This window comes from Oryctolagus cuniculus, chromosome 12 (assembly GCF_051225735.1).
Source record: "Oryctolagus cuniculus isolate XC-2025 breed Fujian yellow rabbit chromosome 12, ASM5122573v1, whole genome shotgun sequence".
In the NCBI taxonomy this organism is placed as follows: Eukaryota; Metazoa; Chordata; class Mammalia; order Lagomorpha; family Leporidae; genus Oryctolagus; species Oryctolagus cuniculus.
This window is the reverse complement of record NC_142878.1, coordinates 3,578,816-3,604,996: the sequence shown is the minus strand read 5'-3', so window position 1 is coordinate 3,604,996 and position 26,181 is coordinate 3,578,816. Positions and strand designations below refer to the sequence as shown.

Here is a 26,181-nt window from a genome sequence, read left to right as displayed (position 1 = left end):
GCCTGTGATCGGGTTTCCCTCTCCGGACCCACCTCCCTCCCACGCAGAGGCAGGGTCAAGGCCAAGAGGCCCCTCCTTACCCACGGCCGCCCACCCACTGCACCTGCCCTGGTGGAGGTCGGGAAATGTCTCCCGGGGGTGGGGCACACGGCTCCCCTGGAGCCGGGCTCCAGGCAGGTGCCTGTCCCGGGTCCCTGGAAGGCTGGGGCTGAAATGCCAGCGAGGAGGCTTTGAGCTGACACAGCAGCCTGGAGGCCGAGGGGGTGCAGTGTCTCCTGCCCTCCAAGAACAGGTAGGGTGGGTGGGGATGGAGACCCCAGGTTCCCTGACAGGGTCACAAGGTTCAGGTACAGGTGAGGCCCCCCCAACCCCACAGCCTGCAGCCAAAGGAACCCTGCTGGGCTGGGAGAACCCAAGCAGAACTCACTCTCCAAGGGGGAGCAGGGGAGTTAACATGTACTGAGAGGGGGCTATGTGTCTGGCCCTTCCCACGCGTCACTCCGGGGAATCCACACACTGCATTTTACATTTTAGTTCCATTTTTCCACACCAGGAGCTCTCCAAAAAGCTCATGGGAAATACATATGATGAAAAAACTGTACATGCACCAAAATAAACTTATCTTTTCGTGTCATTTTTCTATAGACTTTTGAAAAAAAGTTTTTAGTATTTATTTTATTTGAAAGGCAGAATTACAGAGGGAGAGAGACAGAGACAGAGAAAGAGAACTCTTCAAACTGCTTAACTCCCCAGATGGCCCCAACGGCCAGGGCTGGGCCAGGTCAGAGCCTGGAGCTTCTTCCAGGTCTCCCATGTGGCTGGCAGGGGCCCCAGCACCCGGGTCGCCTTCTGCTGCTTTCCCGGTTCACTGACGTTTGTGGAGCAACCAGGACTCAAACCAGCACCCGTAGGGGACACAGACGGCAGCCTCACCCACTGTGCCACATGTCCGCCCCTTCCATGGAGTTTTTAAAATATGCTTGTGTTTGTGCCGGCGCTGCGGCTCACTAGGCTAATCCTCCACCAAGCGGCGCCGGCACACCGGGTTCTAGTCCCGGTTGGGGCGCCGGATTCTGTCCCGGATGCCCCTCTTCCAGGCCAGCTCTCTGCTGTGGCCCGGGAGTGCAGTGGAGGATGGCCCAGGTGCTTGGGCTCTGCACCCCATGGGAGACCAGGAGAAGCACCTGGCTCCTGGCTCCTGCCATCGGATCAGCGCGGTGCGCCGGCTGCAGCGCGCCGGCCGCGGCAGCCATTGGAGGGTGAACCAACGGCAAAGGAAGACCTTTCTCTCTGTCTCTCTCTCTCACTGTCCACTCTGCCTGTCAAAAAAAAATAAAATAAAATATGCTTGTATTTGTGTGTCTATATTAACAGAAAGGTAGTATTTTATGTATGTATACTCGTTAACCTCTTTATTTTTTATCCCTTTTTCTTTCTGGTACTGTTCTAGATAATTTATTGACATCAGTATTCTAGGGCAGCAAATTATCCCTACTTATGTATTTTTAAAAATTTTTATGCTTGTTTTATTTGAAAGAGAGACAGGAAGAGAGAGAGAGAGAGAAAGAGAGAGAGAGAGAGAGAGAGAGAGATCTCCCACCCACTAGTTCACGCCCCCAAAGCCCACAGCATCTGGGTGGGGCTGGCCCAGACCAAAAGCAGGAGAAGAGAGAGAGAGAGAGAAAGAGAGAGAGAGAGAGAGAGAGAGAGAGAGATCTCCCACCCACTAGTTCACGCCCCCAAAGCCCACAGCATCTGGGTGGGGCTGGCCCAGACCAAAAGCAGGAGCTGGCTACTCAGCCCAGGGTCCCCATAGGGGCGTCAGATCCCGGACCCCCTGAGCCATCACCTGCTACTCCCAGCACGCGGCTGATCCCGAAGCTGGAATCCGGAACAGAGCAGGGACTGGGTGGTGCCGCAGCATGCGAGCCAGAACGGGAGGTGATCTGAAGCTGCCCCCACTTTTCGGTCCCTTGCCCAAGTGACTGAGCGCAGCCCCAGCCTCCACTCTGCCCACCCCCTGCGCTCTTCCTCAGCCAGCTCCCCCCTGCCTCAGCCAAGTGCCCACCCACCCAGGCTGTCCGGACACCTAGTCTGACAGCAGCGCTCCCGCCCTCGCCGGCAGTGGCTCCCTCTCAGTAAAGCTGTCTGGCTGGGGGTCCGTGGTCCGTCTCCTCTCTGTCTCGCCCTTCCACCCTTACAGGAAGCACACGTCCCAAGCGATGCCTTTACCATGCACACTCCTGGCTCTCCTGTAACTCTGGTGCTGGTTAACCTGTTCACCTTTTTAAATCTGCGTGAATGGCCGGTTTTGAGTGTGTATTTCAACAGGTTCTGACAAGTGTGCACCTGCACCGTTGAGTGACCACAGCCAGGGAGGTCCCATTGTCGCATTTGAACCCCAGCGCCGCCCCTGGCCCTTAAAAACCACCCGTCTGCTGTCGCTGTGATGCTGTTTTAGTGGGATTTCAAACGCATTACAAACGCGCCGTGTCCACGCCCGTGTCCACGCCCGCTCACTTAGCGTGATGCTTTTCGAATCCCGCCTGCTGCTGCACATTGCGGGAGTTCCCGCCTCCGTGTCAGCCCTTCTGTGGGTCACACGGCCGGGTGTTTATCCATCCTCGAGTCGATGAGCAACCGGGTTGTGTGCAGGTGCAGGCTGTTCTGCACGTTCGAGTGCAGGCCTGTGTGAGCACACGCTTGTGTTTCCATTGGTCAGCACGCGGTGCCATTTGCACTCCCACCGCTCACGGATGGGACTTTCAGCTGCTGCGTCCCCGGCCCCCTCCGCGCTGGGGTCGCTCGTTTTCATTTCACCCGCTCTAGGGCATGCACGGTGGCGTCTCACTTCACCGGGGCGTGGCCTTGCCCTTTCCTGAGGCTAACCACGCGGCTCCTCTGTCCGTGTGCTTACTCACCAGCTCCGCATCTGCTTGGGGAACGTGTTCGAAACCACTGCCTCCCTCCACACGCGACTGCTTCTCTTCGTATTGCTGAGCGCTAGCGTTCTCTGCGGCGCCTCTCGTAAGCGCTTTATTAGCTATCGGCTTCGTATGTATTTTCTCCCAAGTTATTCCTTGCTTTTTGCATTTTCTTGACAACACCTATGTAGGAATAGATAGCTTTAGCTTTTATAGAGAATGATTTACCTTTCATTTTGTGTGTGTGTGTGTGGTCTCAGCATTCTTGTGTCCAAACTGTGAAATCCTTGTCTAAGCCAAAGTAAAAAAAAAAAAAAAAAAAAAAAAAAAGTCTTCTGTGGTGCCTCCTTCCGGATGCTGTGTAGTTCAGCTCATACTCTCGGGGCGGTTTTCCATTTTGAAGTAGTTTTTTATTTAATCTGAGAGCCAAGGATCACTGTGTTTTGCACATAGGCAACCAACGATTCAATTAAGAGCTGCTGAACAAATTGGTCCTTTCTCCACCAAATTCCCTCGGCGTCTTTTTTTTTTACTAATTAATGCCCAAATACAAATGGCTCTGTCTCTAAACTCTCTACTGTGGTCCAAAGATCTGTGTTTATCCTGATGCAAACAGTTCACTGGCTTAACTATCATAGATCTACCGTACCCAGAAGCCTCCTTACCAGGGCACCTGCTGTCAATCAGCATTCTCCATCCCACCCCACTTGAGGACGGCCTTCCCAAGCACCGCCCACTCCAGCTCCCATTCTCAGGCTGTTTCCTCCTGGCGCCTAAGGACGCCACACAGCTGCTCTCCGGAGCTCCTTCACGGGGGAGGCCCACACAACTCCAGGAGCCGCCCCCAAAGGGGCTTTGTCGACAAATGACTGCCCTTCAGGGGTCTTTTCTTCCCCGCTGGCCGGCTGAGTGCCCTGTTCTAGAGCGAACGCTCATGACCACAGGCCGTCAAATGCCAAGGTTGCCCGAGGCCCTCCGTCTCCCAGGACTCGCAACCTCACCTCCCGCACGGCAGCTCGCCGGAGGCCAAGATGAACAAAGTCAGCACCGCACCAGCTGAGCTCCGGCCAAGGCAGGACGCACCCACACAGGTGTGGGGTCCAGGCTCGCTCTTTCCATTTCTCTGTTCCAGTGACTTTCAAAGGCCCGAGGAGCTCTGACCGTAGCCCCACAGGGAAGAAAGTGGCTTTCTTTGCACAGGGCACAGTCCCTACGCATCGTCTCCAGACTGAGGTTGGACCTACGCACCTGTGCTGTAGAACACAGGTGGGCCATGGGGCAGGCAGCCTCAGAGTAGCCGGGGGGTTGAATGAGCTGACTTCTCTGATGTTGCCAATCCCAGAGTCACAGCTCTGATTCCAGACACATTAGTTGTCCTTTTGGTCTTTACAGGCATCGAGACACAGAGGGTCTGGGCAGGAGTGGAAGAGACGGACAGGTGGGCGTGGCCAGGCGAGGCCACAGGGCACAGGTGCTCCTGCAGAGCCATTCTGGGGCTGGAGGTTTCGCACCTGCTCTTCTCTCTCCATTCCAGTGCCAGAGTTTGACCAGAACTCTGAAGCGATGCCGGCTCTTCAAACGTCCACTCGCTCCCCCGTCCTCTCTGGAGACGCCTTCGTGCCGAGAAGGTGAGTACAGGCGTGCCAGTGGCAGAGCAGGCAAACCAGGCCGGGCCTTCCCTGGACAGCTCCCGGGAGAGTCGGGTTGGGTACTTTACAATTGCCTATCGCAAAACCCCGGGTGGTGTTTCTCCCGGCACCTGGCAGGTGAGATGCTGAGAACAGCTTGAGGCCCCGGGACAAGTCCGCCTTGCCTCTCTCTGACCCAGCCGCCGATCCGGCTGGAGGCAGCGACGCCTTCGGTGGAGGCAGACCCTGCTGAAGCTCCCGGGCGGGGACACGGCTGCCGCCTTGGTGGCCAATGTCTTCCCCGGCATCCCCAGGAATGTTTTCAAAACACACATCCACAAACACATTTCTCTAAAGCAAACACATTTTTGAAATAACTTGGGTTTTCTTCATAGCCTCTGGTCAAAGACCCATGAGACACCAGGCTGCTGTCTGCGGCACACACAGTGGGACTCGGGGATGCGTCTGGGGCTGGCGCGGGTCCGCCAGCCCAGTTGGTTTATCCCAAACCTCACAGCATATCCAGGAATCAGAGCCGCCATTTGTAAGCCCTTCATTTCAAAACCAACACGCGACATGAAAGAAATGAAGCAGTCCCCCGGGGGCTCTCCAGTGCACAGTGTCCTTACCTGGGGTCTCCAGGGTCGGGAAACAGCACGGCACAAAAGGGGGGACTCACCGGACGGAGCCCGGATGCCTCCGGCCAGCAGGCTACGTCAGAACACGCCTGGTGCCATCTTGCCCACTGCAAAGCAACGGAGACCTTGGGCAGCCCCCCTGGCCTGCACCCCCTTCCAGCCCCTCCCTGGCAGAAACAACACAAAGCCTGAATCTGAAAAGTGACTCTTAGGGCCTCGGACCTCCCATTTAAAATTTCACTTAGCTGGTGCGACCAGATCTGCTGCATTTTTAATCCCCGTGAAATAAAGCTGCTTTATCGTCTTCAAAGAAAGTAGGAACACACTGTATCCGTTAGCTCCCTGCCGGATACCTGGTCAGAGCCAGGATCCATCCAAACCCAACACTGCACTCTGGACAGCTGCCGCTCGCTGCACAGCCCACGCCCCTGAGATGGCCACAATGGGGCTCGGAGCCACAAGCCCTGTTTGTCTGGCTACCTCCTCCGTCCGAGGGCTGAAATCCTCAGCAAACAAGAGCCCAGGGCGGGTGGGTGGGTGGGGGATGGTTCACAGAAATAGATTCCTATCGGTAAAATTCCACGGGAGAGACAGAAACACACGTGGGCAAAATCGGGCGGCAACTTGAGTTGAAGAAGGCAGTTTTTCATGCCCGCATCAGAACGCTGGGGAAACGAGGCCAGGGAAAGGAATCTCACGGCAGCATCGAAACCGGCTGTGCCCCAGGAAAGTGAGCCGAGGCCACCTGACCTAACCCTGCTTCAGCTACAGCAGCAGTCAGAAATCACAGAAATTCTGACACTCTGCATGTTGGCAAATGCTGGGCCTAAGCTTATGCCTGGGGATGGGATGGGGGTGTCTCTCTCTCTCTCTCTCTCTCTCTCTCTCTCACACACACACACACACACACACCTGCAGATATTAGGTCTATGCAAACACCTGCTCATCTCCATAGGTTTTTTTTTTTTTTTTTTTTTGACAGGCAGAGTGGACAGTGAGAGAGAGAGACAGAGAGAAAGGTCTTCCTTTGCCGTTGGTTCACCCTCCAATGGCCGCCGCTGCGGCCGGCACACCGCGCTGATCCGATGGCAGGAGCCAGGAGCCAGGTGCTTTTCCTGGTCTCCCATGGGGTGCAGGGCCCAAGCACCTGGGCCATCCTCCACTGCACTCCCGGGCCACAACAGAGAGCTGGCCTGGAAGAGGGGCAACCGGGACAGAATCCGGCGCCCCGACCGGGACTAGAACCCGGTGTGCCGGCGCCGCTAGGCGGAGGATTAGCCTAGTGAGCCGCGGCGCCGGCCTCTCCATAGGTTTTTAGACCGCGGTTCAGGATCGTCTGAGCCAGCTTTGGGAAAAGCTTGCATCTCCAGTGCTAGTCGTAGTACGTGGCTGCGAGGTGCACAACAATAGAATGACCATAAAGCCAGAGAATCGTAACCTTAGTCCATGCCCTCAGTTAAATGTCTGCGTCCCTACGAGGTGCACGTGTTGGAGCTCTAATCCCCAGCCATGACGGCTCAGCAGGTGGATCTTTCCTGAAATGACTCAGCTATGAGGGTGGAGCCATCATAAATAGGATTGCTGCCTGTCTTAGGAGGCTTGAGAGAGACTCTCTGTCCAGCATGTATGGACACAGGGAGAGGAGAGCTGTCCACACCCCGCCAAGTCAGCCTGCACCAGACACTGCTCCTGCTGGCACCTGCATCAGGGACTTCCCAGCCTCCAGCTTGTAAGACAACTGTGCGCGTCGTAGCTGACGCAGACACTGGCGCTAAGGAGTGTGGTGCTGCGGTGAAGATGTGAGCAGGCGGCGGTTCTGCCGGGGGCGCTCCAGCAGCGGCAGGGGAGACTGCAGCTCAAGCCGCTCGGGTCTGCGTCCGACCGGGAGAGACGTGCAGATGCTTCTCTCCGGAATCTTCCGGAGCAGCAATGCTCCAGTGTTGCAGCTTTGTGTGTGCGACAGCCTCTCCGTCCTCTCCCGCCTGGTCACCGCTTCGCCTCTCTGCCGCGTTCGTCCAGTGCTATAGCTTTCTGGGTGACAGATCCCCTGCCCTGCCAGGTTCTTTGTCTCAGGACCACGATTACTGAAAAGGACAGAGAAAGCCCCCCTGGCAGCTGGGAGGGCAGCCCAGGGCACTGCCCCCCGACAAGGGGGCGCCCAACGCAAAATTGCTGCTTGCCCTGAACCGATCCTCAAGACGGCCTGGCTCAGATTTCTGTATGCTACACCCGATTGGTTGAGGTGTATGCTAACGAGGTAGTCTGTGTGAACCAATCAGGGGTCTGACAGTGGAGCAGCCCGTTTTGCACAGAAGTCTGCAGACCGTACAGCATCTTCCCCATCTCTGGGAGAGCACTTCCTGTGGGCTTCCTCCCTTCTTTCCCTTCCGGGCCCTGGAGTCCCCATCAGATGCAGCTGTGGGGTCTGATAATGAGACGAGGCTGGAGACATTTTGGCCAGCACACTAGAAACAGCCAGGGTCTGCCTTGAAGGGACTGCTGCTGTGGGTTGTGCAGGATTCGTCTCCCCAAAACTCACGCAGCATGTTTAAACCCTGATGTCTTAATGTTAACAGTAGATGGATTGAGGGAAGACATTTGAGGCAGCTGTGGGGACTGCGAGATGGGACCAGAGGGAGGCCCTTGGGTCACTGAGGGTTTTCCCCTTGGGAGTGGTTCTCACTACCTGAGTTCAAGGTCAGCCTAGTTCTCTGCCTCTGCTTCCTGCCTCAACATGGGATGGCTCTGCACCTGCCCTCACCAGCCTCAACCGTGTGGCAAGGACATCGGCACAGGTGTGCCCCTTGACCTCACCTTCTGTCCTAAAGAGCAGACTGCCAGTTTGGACTGAAGGGATGGAGACTGCTGGGCTCCTGGGAGTTTACCACTAGGAACCTGAGCTGTGCACCAAGAAAAGGGGAAGATGGGCCCTGGTGACTCCGAGAGATCATTGGGGCCATCACGTGGCTTCCAAAATCTCTGCCTCTGACCCGGACAGTGGGCACAAGTTTCCCAGAGCCGTGGTGGTGCAGCTGAGAGCAGTAACTCCACCGCGCAGAGCCCCATGAAGAGCGGCCACATGGCTGGCTCGCTGCTCCCGTGGGAAAGGCATCAGGCAAGTTACTAGCACAGAAAATGTAAACACTGAACACAACGTGATAATGTTAAGGGGTAGCTATAGGCATCTTCTAAAGATGTATTTTATTTATGTGAAAGGTGGAGTTAGAGAGCTCTTCCATCTACTGGTTCACTCCCCAAAAGGCCACGAAGGTCAGGGCTGGGCCAGTCCAAGGCCTGGAATGCCATCAAGATCTCCCACGTGGGTGCGGGGGCCGAAGCACTTGGGCTATCTTCTGCAGCTTCCCGGCAGGTGTGGGGACGGGCAGTGACTGCCAGCGGTCGGTGATCTTCAGGATGCTGGAATTTCAGGGGCAGCTGCAGCCGCTTCATCACAATGCAGGCCCTAACTGTGGTCGCTGAAAGAAGAAAATGCGTTCTGTAAGTTCCTTATGCGAAATTCTACTAAAGCTAGCTATTTAAACACTGAAACATATACTCTTTCAATTGTTTAAAAAGTATGAATCAAGTCCTTACTGATCGCGTAATTAACACACGTGCTCTGCAGAGGCGGTAAACCTGAGTCACCCCGACTGCACCCAGGTCCAGGGAGTTTCCCCCCAGACCCACCCAGGGCCTGGCCCCACCTCCCTAGGTCTCCTCCCCTCGAGAACCCACCTTGAGGACCACCGACCCCCACCACTTTCTGTTCTCCTGGACAGACTCCTTCTCCCTCATCTCTCCAGCCACCTGTCAAGCTGCACATCGGTTGCCTGGCTCAGCGCCATCGTGTACCCCCTCCCCTGGGTGCTGCCTGGCGCTGGACAGCCTGGTGTGTCCTGTGCACACCGCAGGCAGGCCAGCACCTGGTCAGCCCTCCAGCAGGCACCGGGGGAGAATGACTCGGTGATCTCTGTGCTGACCACTGCCTGAGTGACGCCCCAATCGCTGGCTTGCGATGCCACCAGGACTGATGCAGTCGCTAAGGGCGGAAGCTAGCATCTGCAATCCACAGTGACCACGCTGGTTAGGGGGGAGAGGGGAAGGAACTCAGTTCCCATTCTCCGAGGGGGGGCTGGGACCCAGGCACTGCCTCCCAGCCCTGCCCTGTTCTCGTCTCTGCCTTCTTCACGTTTTTAAGGAGCGTCAAAAGCATCAGCTTTGTGTGATGCACCTCAGTTTCCGGTTAGAAAGCCTTAAGGACCGGGCCAGCTGAGCAGCTGAGCGCCAGTGACTGGACAGGAAACCGTGGGGGCGTGGCGGGGGAGGGGCCCTGCGCTCTGACGGAGGCGGCACCCTCGCCCCAGCCTTCGCCCGGCACTGTGGGGTTGCCTGACTTTGCCTGGCTCTCTGCAGGGATGCGTTTCCAAAACTGGACTCAGACAGAGTGAACCTGGACCTGGGTCTTCGGCTCTCCATCTATTGCGCCAGCCGCTTCGTGTGAGGTTTTAAAATCTGCCCATGCGAGCCCCTGCCCACTTATTTTACTTCCTCACTCCCTTCCTGGGCTACTTTCACTTGTTCTTAAAAAATAAATGTTTCCAGCTGAACAGTGGAGGAAATACCATTCCACATTCAAAAAAAAAAATGCAATTTTGATTGGCTTGTGTGTAACGCATCACTTTGGGGACCCTTGACCTCGTAACCTCTCCTGGTGATGTCACATCTTTCTTCTGTGCAGGGTGGGGTCCCTCCACCTCCCACTCCGGGGTGGCATCTTCCACCAAGTGCAGGGCCCCACCGCCGTCTGTCCGTGGGGAAGCAGGAAGCCCCCGGCCCTTCTGCACCTGCTCCCCGCCCCCAGCCCGTGCAGCTCCGCCTTTCTCCATCCCTGAGCCTCCCCCAGGGCTCCTACCGCCCTGTGAGTCATTGCAGCCAATAGGAGTAGAGGTCCCCTTGCTCCCAGCCGCGGGCAGCTCTGGCTCTTGGCTCTTCCCGTCCCAAACACCCTCCCTTGTTCCTCACATGGGGTCATTCCTAAAAACTGATTTCTACAGTTCCAGAACGCCGAGGCGGACTCCGCTGGAGGAAGTGCCGTCCTCGGACGCTGCTGAAAGCGGGGGGTCAGGCTCGGCAGGCACAGAGCGCCAGGCAGCCGCAGACGTCCAAACCCCACCGCACCCCACAGTCAGTCCTTCCCCTCGGGGAAGAAGCGGACCCTCTCTCCTCCCACGCTCAGATCCGCTCCAGGGAGTCCCTCTCTCACCCCGCCCCCGGACCACTGCTGGAATGTGCTGGAATGTTTGCTACACTGCTCCGCTCTTTTGAGGTGCGAGCTTGGCTGACATAACGCCTTTGTCAGAACACCTTGGCACATGCTGCTTTCACGCTAATTTTCCCCAAATCTCCACTGCTGCAGCACACAGAGCTACGAGTGGTGACCACGGTCTGCAGTGGCCCTGTGACGTGGTTAGCAGGCGTGGCATAGGTCCTCATTGTCACAGCAGTGTCCAGCCCAGGACACCGGTCTCTCCCCAGAGGAAGGCCTTCCCTGGTTCCAGCACTTTGGGCCCTTATCTTGCTACAGTGGTGATGCAAAATGGGACGTTGTTGCAAAGCTGCATCCTTTTGATGCTGGCCCCGCGCGTCCCTCTGGTCACGGTGCAGCTGTCCTCAGCTGTCCTCGGGCGTGACGACTTGGGGACGTCCTATGATTCCAAGTCCTTGCAGCTCATTTGCGAGTTGGAAGTCACATTTCTGAGCACTCGGGGACAGCCCAGCTGCTCTGGTTTCTGCAACTCAGGGGGCCGTGGTGAAGGTTGAGCAGCACTAGCCACGACCCGCCCCAGCACGGCCCCGGCGGGAGTGCTGAGTGCTGCCCGCTGGCGCGCCCTCTGGCTGGTCCGCTGTGCACAAACCTGGGGTCTCCTCCTCGTCTTCTAAGACAGCCCAGCCTCTCCTGTCCGCTCTGTCCCCCTTCAGCAGTCATCTCCTTGCAGTGCTGAACATGACTCCACGGCCGTTCCTACTCAACGGCAGCTTCGGCCATGGTGTCACATCGTGGTCAGCGGGCTCGGCGCACTCTGTGCTTGTACCAGCCCAATGCACCCCCGTCCCCGGAGCTGTGTGTGGCCACCCAACAAGGCAGGAGTGCCCTCGTGTGACAGCCGTAGCCACCTGGCCAGGGGAAGACGCCACACCCACGTCAGCCCTGTGTGGGGTGGCCAACACCCCATGCCGTCTCGCCTGACGGGAGTGCCGTGACCGACGGAAGAGACCCCCGCCCCACTCTTCCCATGGCATTAACCAGAATGTGTCAGCGTCTGACTTCGTCATGTCCTCAGCACCAGCTGTGTAGGCGCCGCCTGTGTCTCGTGGCCATTGGCTCCCCGCCCTCAGCACCTAGAAGATGCTCCAACACCAGGCTGGCGCTGGGGTTTGGGGCGGCCCCAGTTAAGACCATGCTCGCGACACCCACATTCCATATCAGAGGGCCTGGGTCTGAGTCCTGGCTTCAGTCCTTGCAAAGAGCAGTGAACCTCGCAAGGTGGCAGTGATGGTCCAAGCACTTGGGTCCCTTCCCCCCGTGTCATGGCGACTGAAGTCCCAGCTCCTGGCTGTGGCCTGGCTCAGTCTCAGCTGCTGCACTGCAGAGGGAACCAGCGCGTGGGAGATATCTCTCTCCTCTCCTCTCCTCTCCTGTTCTCTCCTCTCCTCTCCTCTCCTCTCCTCTCCTCTCCTGTCCTCTCCTCTTCTCTCTCTCTCTAGAGATGAGAACAGAGAGCTGCGGGTGCAGCACTGGCACCCACGTGTGGGAGAGCCACTTCACAGCTGTCCATTTCAGGTCCTGGGGGCCCCATCAAGGACGATGGTGCCCCCCGCCCCGCCCCAGCTGTGTCTTGCCTTGGAGAGCACTTTGAGGAAGTCACACCGGGAGAGGGTCTGAACATGGGAGTGCCCTCTGCCCACATTGTCCTGGGCTCTGTCTGAGCCTAGGTGGGACGGCGCTGTGTCTGTGTGATCTGGCATCACCATGAGGGTCTCCCCTGCAGGCTGGGGGTCCCAGGAACCCTTGCCAGCCCCTCTCAGCCTGTCTCTCCACGCACGGCCCCTGGTCTCTGTACTGTGGAAGCTCAGAGCAGCTCTGACAAGCCTGGGGTGGGCAGACCCTGGAGACTTCTTGGAAGCTTCCAGACCCTCACTGCCCTCCCAGACTCCATCCCTAACCCCCCCCCCCCCAGCTATGCTATTTCCTTTTACGGAAGCAAACTCCACCTGTCAGGGAAAGGGCCCTCTGTCTGTCTCCTGACCCAGCGGCGAGTGTGGGTGCCTCTGGGAGCCAAGTGACCAGAGCTGAGCTGGCCCTGTGGCCCCAGGGCCACTGCCCACACTCCCTGCTGCAGCCGCTCCTCCACCTTGCACATTTTCCGTTCCCCTCTGAGCCCTCCCGTTGGGCTTCTTAATCCCAGAGCAGCTCTAGAAAGCGCCCTCACTTCCTGTCCCCCAGTCTCCGTGTTCCCTTTGTCGCCTGGAGCATCCGCCGGCTCCCCTCCCGCCACCAAAGCTTCTGGAGCTTTCCGGGACCCGCCCAGCATCAGTGGCCTGCCGGCCCCATCCGCTCCTGCTTGTCACACTCAGGCTGCGCAGGGTGTGCCGCCAAGGAGCCAGCTCCCAGGGCGCCAGGGCCACCCCGACTCCAGATGCCCCTCCTGCCTCCCTGGCTGACCCTCCTCGGCCTGCCTTGGAGGGCTCCCTCTCTGCTCCCGAACACCCTCAATTTCTACTCTTTCAACCACACTGTGGAATAATTACAAATCGGGACACGATTCACCAACTCTGTGCGGCTCACGTTGTTCCCATGAGCTCTGCATGTAAATAACCCTGGCTCAGCAAGCCTCGACCGCCCCCCCCCCCAATGCGTGCTGTCCCCATGGGCAGACTCCTGGTCCCTGGAGCCCATCAGTGGTCCTCACCCAGGCCGAGGGCCCTCCTGACCAGTTCCAACCTCCCCTTCTTCTGATCTGTGCCCCACACAGAAGCGAGAGTTTCTTTCTTTTAAAGACACCAGGGTGACGTCGGTTTCGGTTTGCCTGACACTTGGCGAATGCTTGGCAGGTAGGGGCTAACAGCTATCACCCGAATGCACAGGCATGAATGACTGATGAGCAGTTACGGCGAGCCGTGCCCTGGGCCCGCCAGGATCGCGGCCAGCAACGATGAGATGGGTGCCCGGCTCCCCGACCTTGTGCACCTGGGCTTTATTAAAGACACAAAGTGGAAGAAAAAATGCTGATAGTCTCACTGGAGAAGGAAACCCAGGCAGGGCAGTGGAGGGCGTGTGTGTGCCTGAGTTCATGCATTTGCTCAGGGTGACAACTCTGCCCAGTCTCCTTGAGCCGGCAGCCCGGCCTCCCCTCCTCCGCCACGGCCCAGCCCGGTCCTAAGAGCGGAGACGTAGGAGCATCGACAGCCTGGCACCGTGAGCCACTGGGAAGCAGCCACGACCCGGGCTCGGGGGCTCCCAGAGCTGGGCTGCAAGGCGGCAGGGGGTCCTCTGGCCCTTGGCTGGGCCTGCCATCATGTCCACAGGGGGTTTCTTTGTAGCCAAGGCAGGAAGAACCTGGGACACCACTGTGGAGCCAGGCAAGTGAGGCCCTGTGTGGGGTGGCTACTGCCTTGCCCTGGCGGAAACCAAGGCTGTGTGGTCCCTGTGTGCCGACGGCTGAGCCGGCTCAGAAGGGTGGACCCCATCCTCAGGGCCTGGGAGTCTGCCTGGCTACAGAGCCGGGGCACCAACCCCTGAGAATTTTAAGGGTGGAACATTCTGCTGACAGTTGGGGGCAGCCGTTGAAGCCAAGGCTCAGGGCAGGGCAGAACTGGCCGTCCAGGGCAGGGCACAGAAGAGGCTCAGGGAGGGAGGTGGCTCAGCAGGCCCCACAAGCAGCAAGGTGGACAGGGCTGGGCAAGCCGCCTGGAAAGGAGAGGAGCAGGCAGGCATGGCTCAGGGGCCCGCGAGGACCCAAAGGTGTGGGGAGCAATCCGGACTGGACTGAGTTACTGGAATTAAGACTTATTCTATGCATCTGCTCTCCCACAATATGGCGCTGGGAGAGGAGTAAACAGCTTCCGCACAGCTGCCTCCAGTTCAACTAATAAACTGTAGGACTTGCTCCTGATTGGAGGAGAGCAGCGTACTCGGCGTGTGGGCAGCCGAGTTAGGATTGGCGGAGGAGGACTATAAAGGAGGAGAGAGACGGCATGCACCAGGAACATCTATGGGGAACATCTAAGGGAACCCGTGCAGCCCCCGAGAAAGCCGGCCGGCGGTGTGCCGCTCCCCTGCGGAAGTGGGGAATGTGGCCAGGGGGAACTGCCCTTCCACGGAGGTGGAAGGGATAGTAGCCAACCCGGGAAGAACCAGCAGCAAACCGGGGGAGGGCCGAGCAGACGAAAGAACAGCGCAGGGTCCTGTGTCGTTCCCCCACGAAGACGGGGAGCGACATAATGGTGCCGTGACTCGGATATGAAGCCTAGGCAGGGTTTAGTGTCGTTCCCCCATGAAGACGGGGAGCGACACAAAGGGACGGGCAGCTGGAAGGCACAGTGTCCGCCTGAGCCTGGACAAGGGCAGCCCAGCCCCTGCCGCAGCCATGGAGCTGTGGAGCCCAGGCCTCTCCCCCTCCCAGAGTGGGCCTCCATCTCCAGAGGCTGGTGCCGTGCAGAAGGCGTCCTCGGGAAATGAGGACAGCACGAAGCACATAGGCCTACTCTCCAGACACAAAGTAGGAGCGAGTGTCAAACGCTAAACCCACCTTCATTCATTCATTCGTTCAACAAATACTTATTGAACATCTACTGTAGGCTGGACTTGGGCATCCAACAGCAGGCAGGACAACCCCTGCCCGTAGCACCTACAGAGAGCTAGAACACTCACCTGCGACCGGTTTCTTATAAAGGCTACACATGTGCTGCGTTGAGCTCCAAGCCCTGCCCCGGCTTAGGGCTTCCCCATGAATAAGGGAGCTGTACTCTGAGAGATGCATAAGAATTATGATAGGGTAGCAGGCGTTCTAGGTGGGAGGAGCGGCACGAGCAATGCTGAGCGTGGAGAAGGCTCAAGACGGCAGCGGCCAGCCGAGGGGTGGGCGGGCACGAGGTCCTGGCGTAGACGCTGAAGGCAAAGGCAAACCTCGCACCCAAGGCCAGGCCACAGCAGAAGCCAGATGCAGAAGGCTAGAACACGCCACACGTGCAGTCAGAAGAAAAGATGTGTTGATAAGGCCGAGGGGCCCCGGGCCGGGGGCTGCCCCTACAGGCAGGCCACACTCTCTCCCGCTGGGTGTCCGGGACGGAGGAGAAATGGGAGGCAGCTCAGGCACAGGGGCTTCCCCAACGGAGCCCTCGTACAGTGTTGTTGTATCCGTCCGTATGTATGTGCGTGTTTCCCCCGACCCCATCTGCAAAGCTCTGTAGGAGGGTGGCTCACCGTCCCCTTTCACGAGTGGCGAGCTACGGCTTAGCGCAGTCACTTGACTGGCCGAAGGTTTGAAAGGCACAAAGAAGGAAGACTAGATGACACACTTCTCTCCAAGTGTCCCGAGCCCGAAAGTGCCAGCAGCCGCCATTTGACAAGACAATGAAATGGGAAATGTCTCTCCCCATAAATGCACCCTCGCACGCCGGTGAAACAGTTGGATAAGACACGGACAGGGTTCCACGCCGGGTCTGCGAGTACAGATATTAAATGCTAGGTCATTTACTGCAAGCCTGCGGACTAAAATAAGCCGTTTCCAGACATTGAAAACCATAAAAGGAAACGCAAAAGAGTAACTGGAGAAAGGGCGAAATGCATGAGACACTGTCAACTCGAGGACTGGTTGGCCGCGCAGTGCTAATGAATACCACACCATGCAGGGCAGGACTTGCCAAAGGCGGGGCAGGGGTTCACCTGGAAGACGGGGTTGTCAGGGTCATCCAGCATGGCCACCCTGGCCACTCCAAGGGCAGAGAGGCAATGTGGGGGTTGGGGGGCTGCAAACTCAAACCCTACAGATAAGGATTGGCTGGGCATGGCAGGGGGTGGGGGGAGGTAGTATGTGGAAAGACAATGCCGGAGAGCCAGACCCCTGGCCCCACCCTCAGGTTCCCCCTCTCCTGCTCCCCTGCCGCATGACAATATGCTTCCAGTGCCCACCTGAGCGCTCACCAGAAAGCCTGGCTCAAGCCCCAGCTGTAACAAGCTCTCTGGGGGCTCCACACGGCCAGGCGAGGGGGCCGCCTCCCTGTCCTCCCACCCTGCACCTCTGACAGCCCCACCTCAGCTAGCCCAAATCCAGCCAGCGGCGCCTGGCTGCTCCTCCCTGCAGGCCACCAGCTCACCCAGCCCTCAGATGCCCGGAGCCCGAGGGCGCAGCCCACCCTGAGCCAGGCACTCCCTGCCCGCGCGCTTTGCGGGGCTTAGCTGCTGCCTGTTCCCTGGGACAGATGCTCCTCTCTTCTTTTGTCCTAACTCCATCCCAGACGTGCATGGCCCCTGCTCTGTCACTTCAAAATGCACTCGACTCAAGGAAATGAGGCACACCCCCCTTCTTTAAGGAAAGATGGGAGTCGGAGTTGATGGAAGAAACCCCGTGGGGGCTTCCAAGCACCCGGCCAGCCCCACTACGCTCTACATGGGGGGAGGGGGCTCTGGTCCCAGCAGGGTCTCCCCGAGGGCAGGCCGGGCACGGGCCTCAGCCGCCCCTCCCACTGCGGCTTCTTGTCCCTGGGCCTCCCCACTCACCTCTTCTCACTCACAAGCTGTGGGGTAAACGTGGGCTGAGCCTGGGGTCCCTGCGGCAGCCCTGTGGGAAGGGGGCTGGGGGAAAGGCGGGGGGCTGCTCCCGGGGTGGGGGCTGGCACCGTCCCTCCCCATCCAGGGCTGCTCGGCACTGCAGTGGGCAGGCCTGGTCACCAGCTTCCCCCCTCGCCCCCGGCAGGTGCAGAACCCCATCTTTGGGGCCTCGCATCCCTTCTCTCCATCCCGAAAACCCTCTCCGTGGCAGAGAGCAAGCTGTCGCCCCTGCAGGGCTTCTGTCTGCGTACCCCCACCCGCACCCCCACCCCGCGCAGCGGAGGCCAAGCTGGAACCACCGCTGGGTAGCTGCAGGTCCCCCTCCTGAGACCTCGTCTCTGCACGGATCTTTGCCCGCCTCCGCTGCCCCACGTCCGCCCTCCGTGGCGCGTGCACGCCGTGCCCCACGGGGCTGGCCAGGCAGCCGGAGCCGCGCCCAGGGTGGGACGGGGTCCAGGCTGCCGTGGAGAGGCTGCCATTGAGCTCCCTCTTTCACGCGTGTCGCCGAGGCCACGGCGAGCGTGCGAGCGACGAGCTGGAGTGCGTTCCGAGTCATTTCTCACATCTGAAGCTACGCCCTCTAGGGGTCAAGTGGAAACAGACCCTCGGGCACCCCCTGCAATGAAATACTAGGCCCTGTGTAGGGACTCCCAGAAGGGGACCCCTCCCCTGAGAGCTCAGGCACCCCTGGGGAGACTCAGAGCGAGTGAGCGGGGAGGGCGGGCGCTGGCTTCCCGTTTGAACTGCACCACCCACCGGTGCAAACCGTGGCTGGGCTCAGTTTAGCCAACCGAGCACTGGTGTTGCAAGGACACAGCATGGGCTAAAAGTTGGCTCGAGGGAGAGCGTGTGTGTATGTGTGTGTGTGGACAAAGAACCGGACTTGGCACGTGAATCCGTGAAGATTTCGTCTGCCATGGGGAATGTCCCGGCAGGAGCTGGGGAGGGGGAGCCGCCTGTGTGTTGCAGGTTTTTCATCTCCGTTGTGTGTGTCTGAGCCCCGCTGTTTGCCTCAATGGCAGCGGAAATTTAAAAGGGACTTTTCTGGCCCAGGAAGAGAAACCCACCTGCCTGTCTCAGCGCCAGCCCCACGGGCACGGTTTGTCCACCTCCCACGGAGGTGCAGCCTGGAGGAAGCGGCTGTCCCCAAGTCACTCCTGCTTCTCTCTGGCTCATCTGGGTCGTCCACTCTGTTGAGAACCCACTGTGGCTCACTGCAAGGATGGGCTCCCGGGCAGCTGGGGTGCCGGGTCACGGGTGGGTCAGGAACAGGCGTGTGGAGGTGGAGGTGGTATGGAGCGACCTGGAAGAAGAAACTCTTAAGGAGAAGTCCCAACCCCACCTCCCAACGTGGACGCACCCCCAGCCTCTCTGTTCTGCTCCAGACCTGTGTTCAAGGCGAAGTACGGAGCATGGGGGAGGGGCCCAGTGTGCATTTTCCAATGAACTTGACTCTGATGGGCGGCGTCGGTCCTCAGAGGCCTGACCTCCTGCATCTTGTCATGAACCACTCAGTAGCACGCGAGCCTTCCTTCCCACGCTGGGCAGGGGAAGCCAGTGCCTTCTGCCCTCGCCCAGGGGCTCTGCCCAGAGGTACTGCAGGCTTGTTTTCGGATCCAGAGAAACTGAAGGAAGGGGTCCAGGCCGGGCCCTAATGACACAGGTTACGGAGAGCCCCTACCTCTCGTGGCGCTTGCATCGCGGGAAGTGGCAGAGCCGGAGTGGGTGGAGAGGGCTGGAGGAGGAAGGGCCCACTCGGCCTGGGTCTCGCCGTGCGCCGTGCGTGGTGCACGGGTCTCAGGGGGCAGAGGCTTCATTCACATTCTTTTGGAAGAGAAAAGGCGGGGCAGGGCGGGGGGGCGGGAGAAGCCTCACAGGAAGTGTGCATGTCTTTCCTCCTGTGGGGACACAGCGTGGCCGTCCGCGGTGGAACCTTGCGTTTCAAATGCAGGCTCTGCAGCAAGGAGCAGGGCCTTGGACCTGACCACGCGCGCGGCCTTTGCAAAGCGTTTTTCCTTTTGTCATTTCATTGACATTTACTGAGTGTTCCCTGCGGGCCTGGGCCAGGGCGAGCACGCGGCCGAGGCCCGAGGCCCTGCCTCCCAGGACTCCACAGTCTAACAGTGAAGATTCGGTTGCAGTACCGGGCCGGGGGCGGGGGGCGACCAAGCCAGGAAGCAGCCACGGCCCACCTGTCCCCACTTGTCAGGAGCAGGGGCTTTGAGGCAGTTGCCTCCCAGGAGGGCAGGGCAGGGAGGGAAGGCTGAGGGATTACCATTCCTGTAACAAGTCCTCCTTCCCTGTTTGGGGTAAGACACCAAGCTCCAGCCTCCGGGTTTTGACTGATCAGAGTATCTTCAGCCGTGCAGCGAGGCAGACGGCAAGGGCTCGCGTGAGCTCCCTCCCCCCAGGGTACAGAACAAAGAGTACACAGTTGGCGCACAAAAGACGGGGGCACAGGTGCCCCTAGAACTGGCCCTGCGGGAGCTGGGACAAGTCTGCTTATGCACAGGGTGTTTTCCAGCTCTGGAATCGGGACTTGGGAAGTGAATTCATAGGCAACGCAGGGGAAGGGGCGTCCCTCCCCAAAGGCTCTGTTGGGGCTGAAGCCTGGAGATGCCAACCTGCGCTCGGTGTCCCCGCGGTGCTCGGCACCCGACGGACGTCCAAGGCGTGGGTCGGGGCAGCCTCACAGACCCCGAGGGGGATGAGTGTCTCGCTGGTCTTGTTTCTTTATTCTTGCATTCCAACGCACATATCCGACTCCCCCGCCCCACGGGGATATGAGCCCCAGAGCGGAACTAGAAGGTGGAGGGGTGCCTGTCTTTGGCCTCTCCACTTCCACTTTGGTATTTCCCTCTGATGAGCCCCTCTGAACCTCCGGGAAGCCCCGGGTCCATTCTGCCCCTCCAATTGCAGCAGCCATGGGTGCCCAGTTATTCCCCTGCGTCCGTGGCTCGGGCTCCCCAGAAAAGCCCAGGCCTGTCAGGAGCGCCCCTGCCTTCCCCTCCCCCTCCACTGGGCCAAGTATTGTGGAAAGAAAAATACGAATGCCGCAGCCCCCGAAGCCGGCTAGGCCTCTCACCTCCTCCCCCACCCCACCCCCACCCACGGGGCATCCTGTGGCTCACTTCTGCCTACACACAGCCAGCCACCAAGTCACAAGGCTGCCTGTCGCCGAGGCCCTGCGCCCCTTAGGAGAAATGTGGGGTGCCTGCTTTTCCAAGCAACCCAGAAAGAGGTCAGGTCTCTTCTGGTTTAAGAGGCAGGATCTGCAAGTGAGCCCACTGCCCTCTCTGCTTCCCCGCCCCCAGCCCTCTCCCCGCTCAGCAACACAAACTTTGGGGAGCACCTCTCAGGCCCGAAGCCCCGCCCTACTGAAGCCTTGCACCTGTGCCTCCACACCTCTGGAAGGAAGGGCCCGCGAGACGAAGGTCCTGTTGGATGCACCACTGCCTCCTCACAGCCAGGTGCCCATTGGCTGATGATGTTGGGTCACCACAGACAGAGTAGCTATCCTGCCGGGAGAACTGACAGCCGCCAGTTGCGACGGCCCTGCCTCGAGCCCACAGAGGCCGTGGGCTCCAAGACTGGCAACCTCAGTGGAGCGTGCGGGGGGCGGGGGGAGCTCTGTTTACTGGGACACAAGGAGAATGCGGTGCCGCGGCTGCAAAGAAGGCAGAAAGCCCGGCCAACTGGCACTGGCAAAAGACAGCTTTGTTCTGTGCGGCGAGAAGCCTATCACAGAAGAGAGAATGGGCCCGCCGCCCCCCACTCTGGGATCACAAGCCTTCTGGGGGGGTCCTCTCCCCACAGAACCTCTGGTCCCTCCTGCCCACCGGCTCTGACTCCTCACAGCTCCTGACTTGAACACTTGCGGCCTGGAGCCCGGTGTGGCAGGTCCTCACCCAGCCTCCGATTCTCTCCAATGAAACTCTTCCATGGGGCACAGGGAGCTCCTGCAACTGCCCAGCAGATGCCTTGCTCCTCGGTGCACCCCAAGTGCAGTCAGTCGAGGACGGGGGCCAGGACCACCTGGTGACACAACCAGGAGGACGGTGCAGGCCTCCTGGATGGAGCCAGGACAGTGCGGGGGGGGGGGGTCAGCACTGAGTGTGTGGCTCCTCCCACCAAGCGTGGCTCCTCCCACCAAGTATATGGCTCCACCCACCAAGTGTGTGGCTCCACCCACCGAGTACCTGGCTCCACCCTGCACCCCAGTTTCCTCTTTTGTAAAGCAAAAGTGGCCTGGGACCAAACCCTGAGGCAGGCCAAGCCCAGGAAAACAGGTTTGTTTGGGCTCATAGTTCCGAGGCGCCAGGTCCCAGGGCCACGGGGTCCCCAGGCAGCACGTGCAGGGCTTCACGTGGCAGAGACGGGGACGTGGGCTGCCATCTGTCCACATCTGTGTGGGTGGCACCTCCCACCTGACGCAGCCACCAGGCGCAAGCACGGGGCTCCACCCTAAGCGCCTGATACCACCTGCCCACGTCCCCCGGGCCCTACCCACACTCACCCCTGGCGGCAGCACGGACACCCGCCTTGGGGGCGCACCCCAAGTGAGGATCATCTGTGGCCGACTCCCGGGTCCATGGTACGTGCTCAATAAATGAGGCGTCGGCAGCACAGGAAGCTGCGGCGGCAGGAGCGCTGCTGGCTCTGGACACCCGTCACCCACCACACCCACGCATCTTCACCCACACGGCACGTCAGCACCTTCCCAGCTGCCCGCCAGAGGCACTGGGCAAGAGGGTCCCATCCCACTGGCCACAGCAGCGGCCGGCAGTGGGGGAGGGGAAGGGCGGGTCTTGACCCCCTCCTAGCAGGGGGCCGGGGGCCTCAGTGTCCCCATATGTAAAATGGAGGGCTTGGGCCTCCTGACCTGCTGGGAGCATCTCTTGTCAAAGACGCTGAATTTGGCTTTTGAAGGGAAAGCAGACTCGTCTTCCGAGGCCGACGCATGCAGAAAAGTGGGGGAGCCACACAGCCACGCCAGCGTCTCCCTTCCAAGGAGCCCTTAGAGTGCCCCAGGCGGTCCTCCCAGGTCTCCCAGCTGCTCTGGAGGCTTAAAAACCAAAACCACAAAGCAGCAACAGCAGCAGGAAGAGCAGCACGCGGCCCTCCCACAGGGCAGGGACAGGGGACACAAGGAGGCGGCTCGCTCATGCTCTCCACTCCCTCCGTTCTCGGTGAGCCCAGTCCCAGCGCCCTGGCACTGTCTCTCACCCAATTCCACACCCCCGCCTGCAAGGCTGCACCTCGAGTCCTGCAAAGCCCGGGACCACGGCTGGGAACTGAGTTCAGAAGGCCAGGGGCCCACACCTATGAAACCCCAGGCGTGGCCTGGACGGGCAAGCCACAGTCCTCTGAGTGCCGGCCCGGCCCCAGCTGTGCAGCCCACGGGGCCGGTGCCCGGGGTTCTGGACCCCCTCTCGCTGGACCGTGAGCTCCTTGGGAACACTGGCAGCACCTCGCTCCCTCCGCCTGGCAAGCAGCCGGCCAAGGGACTGCACAAAGGGGACGGAAAGGTGGCATGGGGGCGTGAAGAGCGTGAGCTCACTGGCGGCACCCAGCGAGGTGGCAGGCCCTGGAGCGAGGGTGGGAGCTGGGGGACGGAGGACGCTGGGGTCAGCAGCGCTGGCTGGGGCCCAGGACAGAGGACGCTGGGGTCAGCAGCGCTGGGTGAGCACAGTGGGCGTGTCTGCAGTGAGCAGGCCCAGCAGGAGAGGAGGAAGGGGAGGGGAGGACACTGCGGGGTGGGAGAGAGAAGGGGAGGGGAGGACAGGGCGAAGGGGTGGCAGAGAGTCACTGAGGGAGGTGGGGACGGGCAGAAAAGGGGAGAAGGGGGAGGGGAGGACGCAGCAGTGAGGGGGAGGGGTCCCCCATGGGAGTGAAGGGAGGAAGGCCTTTCAAGAAGGAAAGGTTGGCCGGCGCCGCGGCTCACTAGGCTAATCCTCCGCCTGCGGCGCCGGCACACCGGGTTCTAGTCCCGGTCAGGGCGCCGGATTCTGTCCCTGTTGCCCCTCTTCCAGGCCAGCTCTCTGCTGTGGCCAGGGAGTGCAGTGGAGGATGGCCCAGGTGCTTGGGCCCTGCACCCCATGGGAGACCAGAAGCACCTGGCTCCCGGCTTTGATCAGCGCGGTGTGCTGGCCGCAGCGGCCACTGGAGGGTGAACCAACGGCAAAGGAAGCCCTTTCTCCCTGTTCCCTGTCTCTCTCTCACTGTCCACTCTGCCTCTCAAAAAAAAAGGGGGGGGGCGCAGGGCCCTAACAGAGTGGTTTTGAGAGAGATGCAGGAGGGGCTGGCAGAGGGAGAGCAGCGTGGGTGGTACTGAGTCCCCAGGACACTCTGACACTCCAAGAGAGCTCTGAGCCCGCGCGGGCTCTGGTTGTCCGTCTAGTGAAGGTGAGACTCCCTGCGCCGTGACCTGGGGTTGACCCGGAGACGAGTGGAGACTTCCCGTGTCCAAACTCCGCATGGACAGGCACCCTCTGCCTCCTACCGTGCGGCTTCCTCTGCGGAGGGGGGCACTGAACTGCTTCACAGGGGAACAGGCACCAGGGGGACCCCACCCAGGCCCCCTCGGCAAGCAGGCCTCACCCACGCTGAAGCCGCCTTACCCACATGGCCCAGGTGAGCCGTGGCCTCCTCGGCTTGGAACACCCGGCAAGGAGCCCGTGCTGCCGCCCAGAGCTTGCGTCCCACAGCAGGGAGCAGTGTTCGCGTGGCTCCTGGAACCGCAGAGGGAAGCAGCAGGGTGCCCTTGCCTCTGGAAGCAGGGCGAGCCCGGTGCGTCCGGGACCCTGGACTCCGTGAGCGAGATCTCGGTGCCTGTTTCTTTGTTTGCGAAGCAGGAAGAATTTTTCTCGAGTTTTGGAAGAACGCCCACGTTTTCAAAGCCCTTGGGGCAGTGACCAGCACATACACGGCCGAGCTGGCTCCTTCCACTGGGAATGCCGTACGGGGGCCGTACACACAAGCCCACGACGTGCAGCCTGCGCCGTCTTCGCTAGGAATTCATTCATTCATTCAACACAGGTTTTTGGGGTGCCGCGGCAGCGCCAGGCACACCGGGAGGATCCAGTGTCCCGGCTTTGGTCTCCAGCGCCGTGCAGGTGCTCGCGGTCAGGCGTGGGCGCTCAGTGGGAGCGGCTCGGCTCAGCAAGGGAAGTGGAGCTTCCAGCCCAGGCACCACCCCGTCTCTGCCCCTGGGGGAGTCGCCGGCAGCATGGGTCTGGCAGCCGTGAGCACGTGAGTTGCTGGGCTTTTCCTTTGTCCGCTCAGCTGTTGTGCAGAATTTCTCCTGGCCCTCCTTGTCCAGTTGCCCTCGGCTCCCAGCAGGGCTAGGGAGAGGCCGGAAGCTACGCGGTTTTCTTCTCCTTGACTGATTTGTTATTCCGTGGCACAGCCCCCACTTTGGCAATTTTTCTGCAAAAGTTGACCCCAGGTTTTGCATCCATGGGCCTGGCTGCTCTACTGCGAAGCCAGCAGCTCACCCGCCCCAGCCGCTGCTGACGACGAAGCCGACACTCAGTGCTTGGGGGATTCTCAGCGTTCGGCATGGGTGTCCCTGGCATCCTGCGCCCACGGTACCCTCATGTCATGCCAGAACGGCATTGGGGGCCTCGCGGGAGAGCTGGCAGGCCTGCAGCGGCTCCTGCAGAAACTCCGAGACACCTCTCCCGGGGCCGAGCGGCGGGCGCCGCAGGTGTCTGAGTCCCGCTCCAGAACACCCAGTCATTGTCTTTGCAGAGTGTTCTAATGTCGACAGCGCCGGGAAGGCAGTAGCTGGGACTCGTGCTTAGGCCTTTGTCATTTGTGATCTTCATGCGGCTCACAGCGACTCGCTCACGCCATACCGAGTGCTATTCTGGGGCTCCTCCCTGGAACCTCCGTGGCCGCCCACAGCCGCCACTCACAGCCTTGCTGCCTGAAGCGTGGTCCCTGGGCTCGCAGCACAGTCACAGGCTCCACCCAGGCAGCTGAGCCGGGGCCCGGCCGTCCATGCGTATCCCACAAGTTACTACTATGCTCCCATTTTATGGATAACAGGACCGAGGCACAGCGAAGCTAGGCAACCTGCACAAGGGCCCCCAGCCAGGAAGCGGCAGAGCCCAAGGCCCCTCACACCACACGTGCACTGTTGCTATGACCACTTACACATCTCCCCAAGGCCACTTCTTGTCCCCAGGACCCAGGGAGCCCCGGCCACCCCCTCTGCTACTGGCCCCTCGCCGTGCTCAGCACACGTCACAGCCTCTCGTGTTCAGTGCCTCCCCAGGACTCCTAAGATCGCTTCTACCCAGAGGGGAGCAGACGCAGGACAACGTGGCGCCGGGTTGTCCTCATGCAGAAGGCTCTCCACTAGAAGGCTCCATGTCCCTGGGAATCGGAGCCCACAGGTCACTGCTGCCCAGAGCCCTGGCTCGCCTGGCCACGCTGGCCAGATGGGGCCGTCTGTGCTCACAGCGTGGGGATGGCGACACACTGGCCACGTCTGTGTGTGGTGTGAGAGCATGGCTCTGCTCCGTCACCCCTGTCAGAAGAGGGCACCCTTGGGTTTGCGTGGGTAGACGCTGCTCCTGTGAGTCAGTGAACTCCTGGGGTATCCGGGTCCCGTGAGAAATGGGGAGAAAGGGGCATCCGGCTAAGGACAGCTCTGTGTAGGAGAACTGGCCACCCTCCAGATTGCACTTGCCCACCAGAGGCCGTAGTGGACACAGCCCAGGCTGTTTAATGAAGAGTCTTCATCCCAACAGCCACCAGCTGGACACCCGAGCCTCCGCGTGGAAGTGGACGTGTGGTTTTGCTGCCAGAGCCACTTGGGCCTTGGAGGCGCCTCCACACCTGCTCCTTCCTAATCTCAGTGCTCACTGCACTAAAGTCTTAGCACGCGGGGGCTGATGCCTGGGCCACGTGGCATGGCCTGCCCAGCCCCTTGGGACCAAGGAGGAGTTCTTCCCGCTGCTTCTAACTTTGGGCCGCCAGGTACTGCAGGTGTACGTAGCTCCTGCTGTGAGTTTCAAGGTCTTGTGTTAAGTCCAACTACCCTCTACAATCGGCTTTGGGGAAATCCAGGATGGAAAACTGAGTCCTGGGCCATATCTGCCTGTGCAGCAGCATTTGTGTGTGCACACTCACCTGTGTACACGTGTGTGTAT

The 26,181-nt window shown here is 60.1% G+C and overlaps 1 long non-coding RNA gene across 2 annotated transcripts in view; it reads right to left on the bottom strand.

Moving 5' to 3' along the window:
- Positions 1-8,166: 8,166 nt before the first annotated feature.
- LOC149122916 (uncharacterized) overlaps positions 8,167-26,181 on the bottom strand; it is a 42,208-nt gene continuing 24,193 nt past the window's right edge. The window contains exons 1-3 of one of the 2 annotated variants that reach the window (XR_016218664.1): positions 18,408-20,057; positions 18,088-18,323; positions 8,167-8,666 (exon numbers count right to left, since the gene is read on the bottom strand). This is a non-coding gene — a long non-coding RNA (uncharacterized LOC149122916). Of the gene's footprint in view, positions 8,667-18,087; positions 18,324-18,407; positions 20,058-26,181 lie in introns of those variants that run through there. The other variant, XR_016218663.1, reaches the window with a different exon arrangement.